Genomic DNA, 8,139 nt, shown 5'->3' on the forward strand with positions numbered 1-8,139 from the left:
TTGAGTGCAGCACTTACACAGCATCATCTTTCAGGATTTGAAATAGCTCAACTGGAATTCCATCACCTCCACTAGCTTTGTTTGTAGTGATGCTTTCTAAGGCCCACTTCACTTCACATTCCAGGATGTCTGGCTCTAGGTGAGTGATCACACCATCGTGATTACCTTGGTCTTGAAGATCTTTTTGTACAGTTCTTCTGTGTATTCATGCCACCTCTTCTTAATATCTTCTACTTCTGTTGGGTCCATACCATTTCTATCCTGTATCAAGCCCATCTTTGCATGAAATATTCCCTTGGTATCTCTAATTTTCTTGAAGAGATCTCTAGTCTTTCCCATTCTGTTGTTTTCCTCTATTTCTTTGCATTGATTGCTGAGGAAAGCTTTCTTATCTCTTCTTGCTATTCTTTGGAACTCTGCATTCAGATGCTTATATCTTTCCTTTTCTCCTCTCTTCTTTTCACAGCTATTTGTAAGACCTCCGCAGACAGCCATTTTGCTTTTTTGCATGTCTTTTCCATGGGGATAGTCTTGATCCCTGTCTTCTGTACAATGTCACGAACCTCCGTTCATAGTTCATCAGGCACTCTATCTATCAGATTTAGTCCCTTAAATCTATTTCTCACTTCCACTGTATAATCATAAAGGATTTGTTTTAGGTCATACCTGAATTACCGTATAGTGGTTTTCCCCATTTTCTTCAATTTAAGTCTGAATTTGGCAATAAGGAGTTCTTGATCTGAGCCACAGTCCGCTCCTGGTCTTGTTTTTGTTGACTGTATAGAGCTTCTCCATGTTTGGCTGCAAAGAATATAATCAATCTAATTTCAGTGTTGACCATCTGATGATGTCCATGTGTAGAGTCTTCTCTTGGGTTGTTGGAAGAGGGTGTTTGCTATGACCAGTGTGTTCTCTTGGCAAAAGTCTATTAGCCTTTGCCCTGCTTCATTCCGCATTCCAAGACCAAATTTGCCTGTTACTCCAGGTGTTTCTTGACTTCCTACTTTTGCATTCCAGTCCCCTAGAATGAAAAGGACATCTTTTTGGGTGTTAGTTCTAAAATGTCTTGTAGGTCTTCATAGAACCGTTCAACTTCAGCTTCTTCAGCATTACTGGTTGGGGCATAGACTTGGATTACTGTGATATTGAATGATTTGCCTTGGAGATGAACAGAGATCATTCTGTCTTTTTTGAGATTGCATCCAAGTACTGCATTTCGGACTCTTTTGTTGACTATGATGGCTACTCCATTTCTTCTAAGGGATTCCTGCCCACAGTAGTAGATATAATGGTCATCTGAGTTAAATTCACCCATTCCAGTCCATTTTAGTTCACTGATTCCTAGAATGTCGACGTTCACTCTCGCCATCTCCTGTTTGACCACTTCCAATTTGCCTTGATTCCTGGACCTAACATTCCAGGTTCCTATGCAATATTGCTCTTAACAGCATCGTACCTTATTTCTCTCACTGGTCACAACCACAACTGGGTATTGTTTTTGCTTTGGCTCCATCCCTTCATTCTTTCTGGAGTTATTTCTCCACTGATCTCCAGTAGCATATTGGGCACCTAATGACCTGGGGAGTTCCTCTTTCAGTATCCTATCATTTTGCCTTTTCATACTGTTCATAGGTTTCTCAAGGCAAGAATACTGAAGTGGTTTGCCATTCCCTTCTCCAGTGGACCACATCTGTCAGGCCTCTCCACCATGACCCGCCTGTCTTGGGTGGCCCCACAGGCCATGGCTTAGTTTCATTGAGTTAGACAAGGCTGAGGTCCTAGTGTGATTAGATTGACTAGTTTTCTGTGATTATGGTTTCAGTGTGTCTGCCCTCTGATGCCCTCTTGCAACTTTTATCCTTTAACTTGGATTTCTCTTACCTTGGATGTGGGGTATCTCTTCACAGCTGCTCCAGCAAAGAGCAGAAGCTGTTCCTTACCTTGGATGAGGGGTATCTCCTCACTTCCGCCCCTCCTGACCTTGAACTCCTCTAGGCCCTCCTGCGCCCATGCAGCCACTGCTCCTTGGACGTGGTGTAGCTCCTCCCAGCCGCCGCCCCTGACTTCGGATGTGGAGTAGCTCCTCTCAGCTGGTCCTGCACTGTCTCAGCCTGGCACTCTCGGCCACCGCCCCTGACCTCAGACGTGGGGTAGCTCCTCTCGGCTGCCATCCCTGACCTCAGATGATAGGATCTTAATGACCTAGATAACCATAGTGGTGTGATCTTTCACCTAGAGCCAGACATCTTGGAGGGTGAAGTCAAGTGGGGCTTAGGAAGCATCACTAGAAGAAAGCTGGTGGAAGTGATGGAATTCCAGCTGAACTATTTATAATCCTAAGAGGATACTGTTAAAGTGCTGTACTCAATGTGTCAGCAAATATGGAAAACTCAACAGTGGCCACAGGACTGGAAAAGGTCAGTTTTCATTCCAATCACAAAGAAGGGCAGCACCAAAGAATGCTCAACTATCCCAACTGCACTCATTTCACATGCTAGCAAAGTAATGCTCAAAATTCTCCATGCTAGGCTTCAGCAGTACATGAACTGTAAACTTCCAGATGTTCAAGCTGGATTTAGAAAAAGCAGAGGAGCCAGAGATCAAATGGCCAACATCTGTTGGATCATAGAAAAAGCAAGATAATTATGGGAAAACATTTACTTCTGATTCATTGACTGCACTAAAGCCTTGGTGTGGATCACAACAGACTATGGAAAATTCTTAAAAGATGGGAATACCAGACCACCTTACCTGCCTCCTGAGAAATCTGTATACAGGTCAAGAAGCAACAGTTAGAACCAGACATGGACCAACAGACTGTTTCAAAATGTGAAAAGGAGAACATCAAGGCTGTATATTATCACCCTGTTTATTTAGCTTATATACAGAGTCCATCATGAGAAATGCCAGGCTGGATGAAGCACAAACTGAAATCAAGATTGCCAGAAGAAATATCAATAACCTCAGATATGCAAATGACACCACCCTTATGGCAGAAAGCAAAGAGGAACTAAACAGCCTCTACATGAAGCTGAAATAGGAGATTGAAAAAGCTGGCTTAAAACTCAACATTCAAAAAACAAGGATCATGGCCTCTGGTCCCATCACTTCATGGCAAAGAGATGGGGAAACTGTGGGAACAGTGACAGAGTATTTTCTTGGGCTCCAAAATCACTGCAGATGGTGACTGCAGCCATAAAATTAAGACGCTTGCTCCTTGGAAGAAAAGTAATGACCAATCTAGACAGCATATTAAAAAGCAGAGACATTACTTTGCCAACAAAGGTCCATCTAGTCAAGGCTATGGTTTTTCCAGTGGTCATGTATGGATGTGAGAGTTGGAACATAAAGACAGTTGAGCACTGAAGAATCAATGCTTTTGAACTGTGGTGTTGGAGAAGACTCTTGAGAGTCCCTTGGAGAGCAAGGAGATCCAACCAGTCCATCCTAAAGGAAATCAGTCCTGAATATTCATTGGAAGAACTGATGCTGAAGCTGAAGCTACAATACTTAGGCCACCTGATGCGAAGAATGGACTCATTGGGAAAGACCCTGATGCTGGGGGAAGATTGAAGGCAGGAGGAGAATGGGACAGACAATGAGACGGTTGGATGGTATCACCGATTTGATGGACATGAGTTTGAGCAACTCCGCGAGTTGGTGATGGACATGGAGGGCTGGCGTGCTGCAGTCCATGGGGCCGCAAAGAGTCTGACATGACTGAGTGACTGAACTGAACTCCCAGGTGGCACAAGTGGTAAAGAACCAGTCTGTCAATGTAAGAGAGACAGAAGAGATCTGGGTTTGATCCCTGGGTCGGGAAAATTATTCTCGCCTGGAGAATCCCATGGACAGAGGAGCCTGGTAGTCTAGAGGAGCCTGGTGGCCCCCAATCCGTAGGGTCGCAAAGAGTTGGACATGACTTAAGCAACTTAGCATATACGCACACACTTGGAAAAGCTGCAAAAGGTTGCATGCTAAGTCACCTCAGTCATGTCCAACTCTTTGTGACGCTATGAACTGTAGTGCACCACACTCCTCCGTCCATGGGATTCTCCAGGCAAGAATACTGGGATTGGTTTCCATTCTCTTCTCCAGGGGATCCTGCTGACCCAGGGATCAGACCCATGTCTTTTATGTCTCCTGCACTGACAGGCAGGTTCTTCACTACTAGCATCTTCTGCTTAGGGCTCTGTTATTTCTGTCACTCCCAGGTGGCGCAGTGGTAAAGGATCCACCTGCCAATGCAGGAGACAGAGGAGACACAAGTTTGATCGCTGGGCTGGGAAGATCCCTTGGAGGAGAAAATGGCAACCCACTTCAGTATTCTTGCCTGGAGAATCCTTTGGCCAGAAGAGCATTGTGGGCTATAATCCATGGGGTAGCACAGATTTGAACACAGCTGAGCACACACACATTCCATTCCTGTTATTTCAGCCTCTGTGGAACACAGCAAGGTCCCAGCACTACACACCCCAATGGTTACAACATAGCATGACAGTCTGCCTACGCTCTTAGCTATCAGCTATCTTGTTACTTTTCAAATACAGCTACACTGATGTCTTAGAGGCTGTTTAATGCATATAGAGTTCCATTTATGCAAGTTGAAACTAATTCTGGAGATTAGTTGCACAAATATGTGAACTTTTAAACACACTAATCCGTTAAGAATATAAACATTCACTGAACTCAGAAGGCCATCCTCGGGTGTGAACTCGATGTCTAATGAGTGGGAAAGGGAAAAGTGAAAGTCACTCAGTCGTGCCCAACTCTTTGCGACCCAATGGACTATACAGTCCATGGAATTCTGTGGGCCAGAATACTGGAGTGGGTAGCCTATCCCTTCTCCAGCAGATCTTCTCCACCCAGGAATTGAACCGAGGTCTCCTGCATTTCGAGCAGATTCTTCACCAGCTGAGCCACAAGAGAAGCCCTTGTGGATAGCTCTACCAAAACAACATTCCATGTTCACTGTACTCAGACGGCCCATTCCAACGTAACTCATAGGAGCTTTTCCAGTGTTAAGAATTGGTTGTGGTTTTTGTTCCATTGCTAAGTCTTGTCAGACTCTTTGCAACTCCATAGACTGCAGCACATCAGGCTCTATCCTCCACTATCACCTGGAGTTTGCTCAAATTTATGTCCGTTGAGTCAGTGATGCTATCCAATCATCTCATCCTCTCGCCCCCTTCTCCTTTTGCCTTCAATCTTTCCCAGTATGAGTCTTTCCCACTGAGTTAGCTCTTCCCATCAGTTGGCCAAAGTATTGGAGTTTCAGCTTCAGCATCAGTTCTTCCAATGAATATTCAGGATTGATTTCCTTTGTGATTGACTGTTTTGATCTCCTTGCTGTCCAAGGGATTCTCAAGAGTTTTCTCCAGCACCACAGTTCGGAAGCATGAATTCTTCAGTGCTCAGCCTTCTTTATGGTCCAACTCTCACATCCATATATGACTACTTGAAAAACCATAGCTCTGACAATACACACTTTTGTTGGCAAACTGATGTCTCTGCTTTTTAATATGATGCCTAGGTTTGTCATAGTTTTTCTTCCAAGGAGAAACTGTTTTTTAATTTCATGGCTACAGTCACCATCCTCAGTGATTTTGGAGTCTAAGAAAATAAAACTTGCCACTGCTTCCACCTTTTCCCCTTCTATTTGCCATCAAGTGATGGGACCCAATTCTGTGATCATAGTTTTTTGAATGTTGAGTTTTAAGCCAGCTTTTTCACTCTCCTCTTTCACCCTTATTTAGAGGTTTCTTAGTTCCTTTCTACCATTAAACTGGTACATCTGCATACCTGAGATTGTTGATATTTCTCCCAGCAATCTAGGAGTTTATCATTGTACCTAATTTACCATAACTTCTGAACTCATATTGTCTTTTATTTCTTAAAAAATTATAGTTGATTTACAATGTTTCAGGTGTACAGCAAAGCGATTCCATATATATATATTTTCATTTTATGTCATTTCAAGATATTTAATATAGTTTGCCGGGGTCCAGCCCCGGTGGATCCAGGGTGATTCGAAGGTGGGGACGGAGTCGGCGTCCTGGAAAAAACTTATTTAATTACAGCTATAGAGGGAGATTAGAAACAGATAGTGTAGTAGGAGAATTAGTGGAGAAAAGAGGCTGAATAACTGGTTTACATGGAATCCCAATCACCACCTACGTGGGCCACAGGCGTCTTTCCATTCTCCCAAAGGAGAGGAGGCACTGAGGCCTCCCCGGTCCGATCTCAGAAGCCCAGGCAGAATTAGCAGGCTTGGTGAGTACCCACATTTCAGATGGGAATTTAGCCAGGAAAACGGGGAGCGAGAAAGAAACGACACGGGGGAATCAGTCTTTCCAGAAACTGATTCGATTTCTTTATTTTCCAGGTTTGTTTATATACCTTTTTGTTATACATAGGGATGAATACAGAGTCACGCGGGGGTCAGCAGACCTGACTCTTGTCAAAATCAGGTGCTTCATATAAAATTATACAAAGGTCTTATGAGTTTCATCATCTTTTAGCCATGAGGTCTGCTGACATTTTATGGCTCTTTCTGATACCGGTCAGTTAACCAGAAAACTTATTTTCCAGGGGTGATTTTTTCTTAAATCAGGTGCCACCCTGCAAATAAAGTTGCATTCCTATAGGGTGAGGGTGTAGTGAGTTACAATCAAGAAAGGAATTTACTTAACCTAAGGTTTAACATGATTAATCTTAAAGGTTAATACTTATTTCTCCTATATGTTAGTTATATTCATTATAAGGGCAGGAATATGGAGATTTAGCAGCAAGTATTGGCTCAACAAATGTAAACCCTTCACCAATGTTCCCCTTAAGATCTATTTTGTCTTAAGATAGTGATAAAGTTACATAGCATAGTGATTTATAACAAAGTACAGTGATCTATAACAAAAGAGAAGATTCATTAACTCAAAAGTCTAGTATTGCTAACATCAAAAACTACTATATTTCCTTTTCTATATTCCAAATACATTGATTAATATATTCCCAGGTGCCTAAGGATATGGAGGCCTGATGGCAATTATTGACTCATCAATGAGAAAAGCCCTATGCTAATACTCCAAACTCTCTGTGCTGTTTATGGCTGAGAGGCTGTCACACAAGCTAGTCTGTCAGCAGAGAGGTTTGACCTGAGATATCCTTGTCACACCCAGGGCAGGGAATTTGCAGTAATTATTGGCAGGATAAATGAAAAAACCCTTCACCAATGTAATTCCTCATCATCCTACTAATACTATACTAATGATCTTCTAACTTCTCAAAAGGGTCTGTATTTAGAAAGTTTTAAAACATCCCGTGCCTCTCACAGTTGGGAGGCTGTAAACCATCACATGCAGCCGGACGAGCCTAATCAGGCAGGCCAGAGAACCTTCAGAGTTTGTAAGTTGAAACACTCTTATCACGCCCGGGAATTTTTATTAACTGGAGCTGCAAGTTAACTCCTTCTCTGAGAGAAATGGTTATGGGGGAGAGCTCCCCGTAAAGTACTCTGGTTTTGGGGGTAGATACTCGGGAACAGGGGGTTTCCTGAGGCTTGATCACGCCTTTGCGTATGCCAAGCTTCCTTCCTCATGACCTTTGCCATGGGCGGAGTTCCTCACGCTGGCGTAGCACAGACCCTTTCATATGATCTTTACCACTGTGGATTCTGTTTAATGTGGTTATATCTAAAGAATTCCCCACAGCACTCATTCACAGCACTCATTCTGTCTGCAATGTGGATTTTCTGGTGATAAATGAGATAGGACTTTATAATGGAGGTTTTCTGATATTTACTGCACTCAAAAGCCCATTCTCTAGTAAGATTTTTCTTCTATGTTGCCATCACATAGAAGCCTTTTTGTATATTTTATTCCCTTCAAGGGACAACACAAAACCTGAGACCACCTTGCCTTCTCACCTGGCCTCATTTGAAAATGTCTCATCCCAGATTCAGCGAGCCTCAGGGGACTCCCAACTGGGACAAGCCAAAGATCAAGATGGACCACTGGAGGGCTTCCCTCATGGTTCGGTTAGGGCCAAACTGGAGCCAGGACAGGCTCTAAGGGGTAGGCTAGGCCTGAGGTTTAGTCTCTAGGAAAGCTGAGGCACTGGGAACTCCCGCAGGCAGTGTAGCTC

Source organism: Ovis aries, chromosome 14 (genome assembly GCF_016772045.2).
Source record: "Ovis aries strain OAR_USU_Benz2616 breed Rambouillet chromosome 14, ARS-UI_Ramb_v3.0, whole genome shotgun sequence".
Lineage (NCBI taxonomy): Eukaryota > Metazoa > Chordata > Mammalia > Artiodactyla > Bovidae > Ovis > Ovis aries.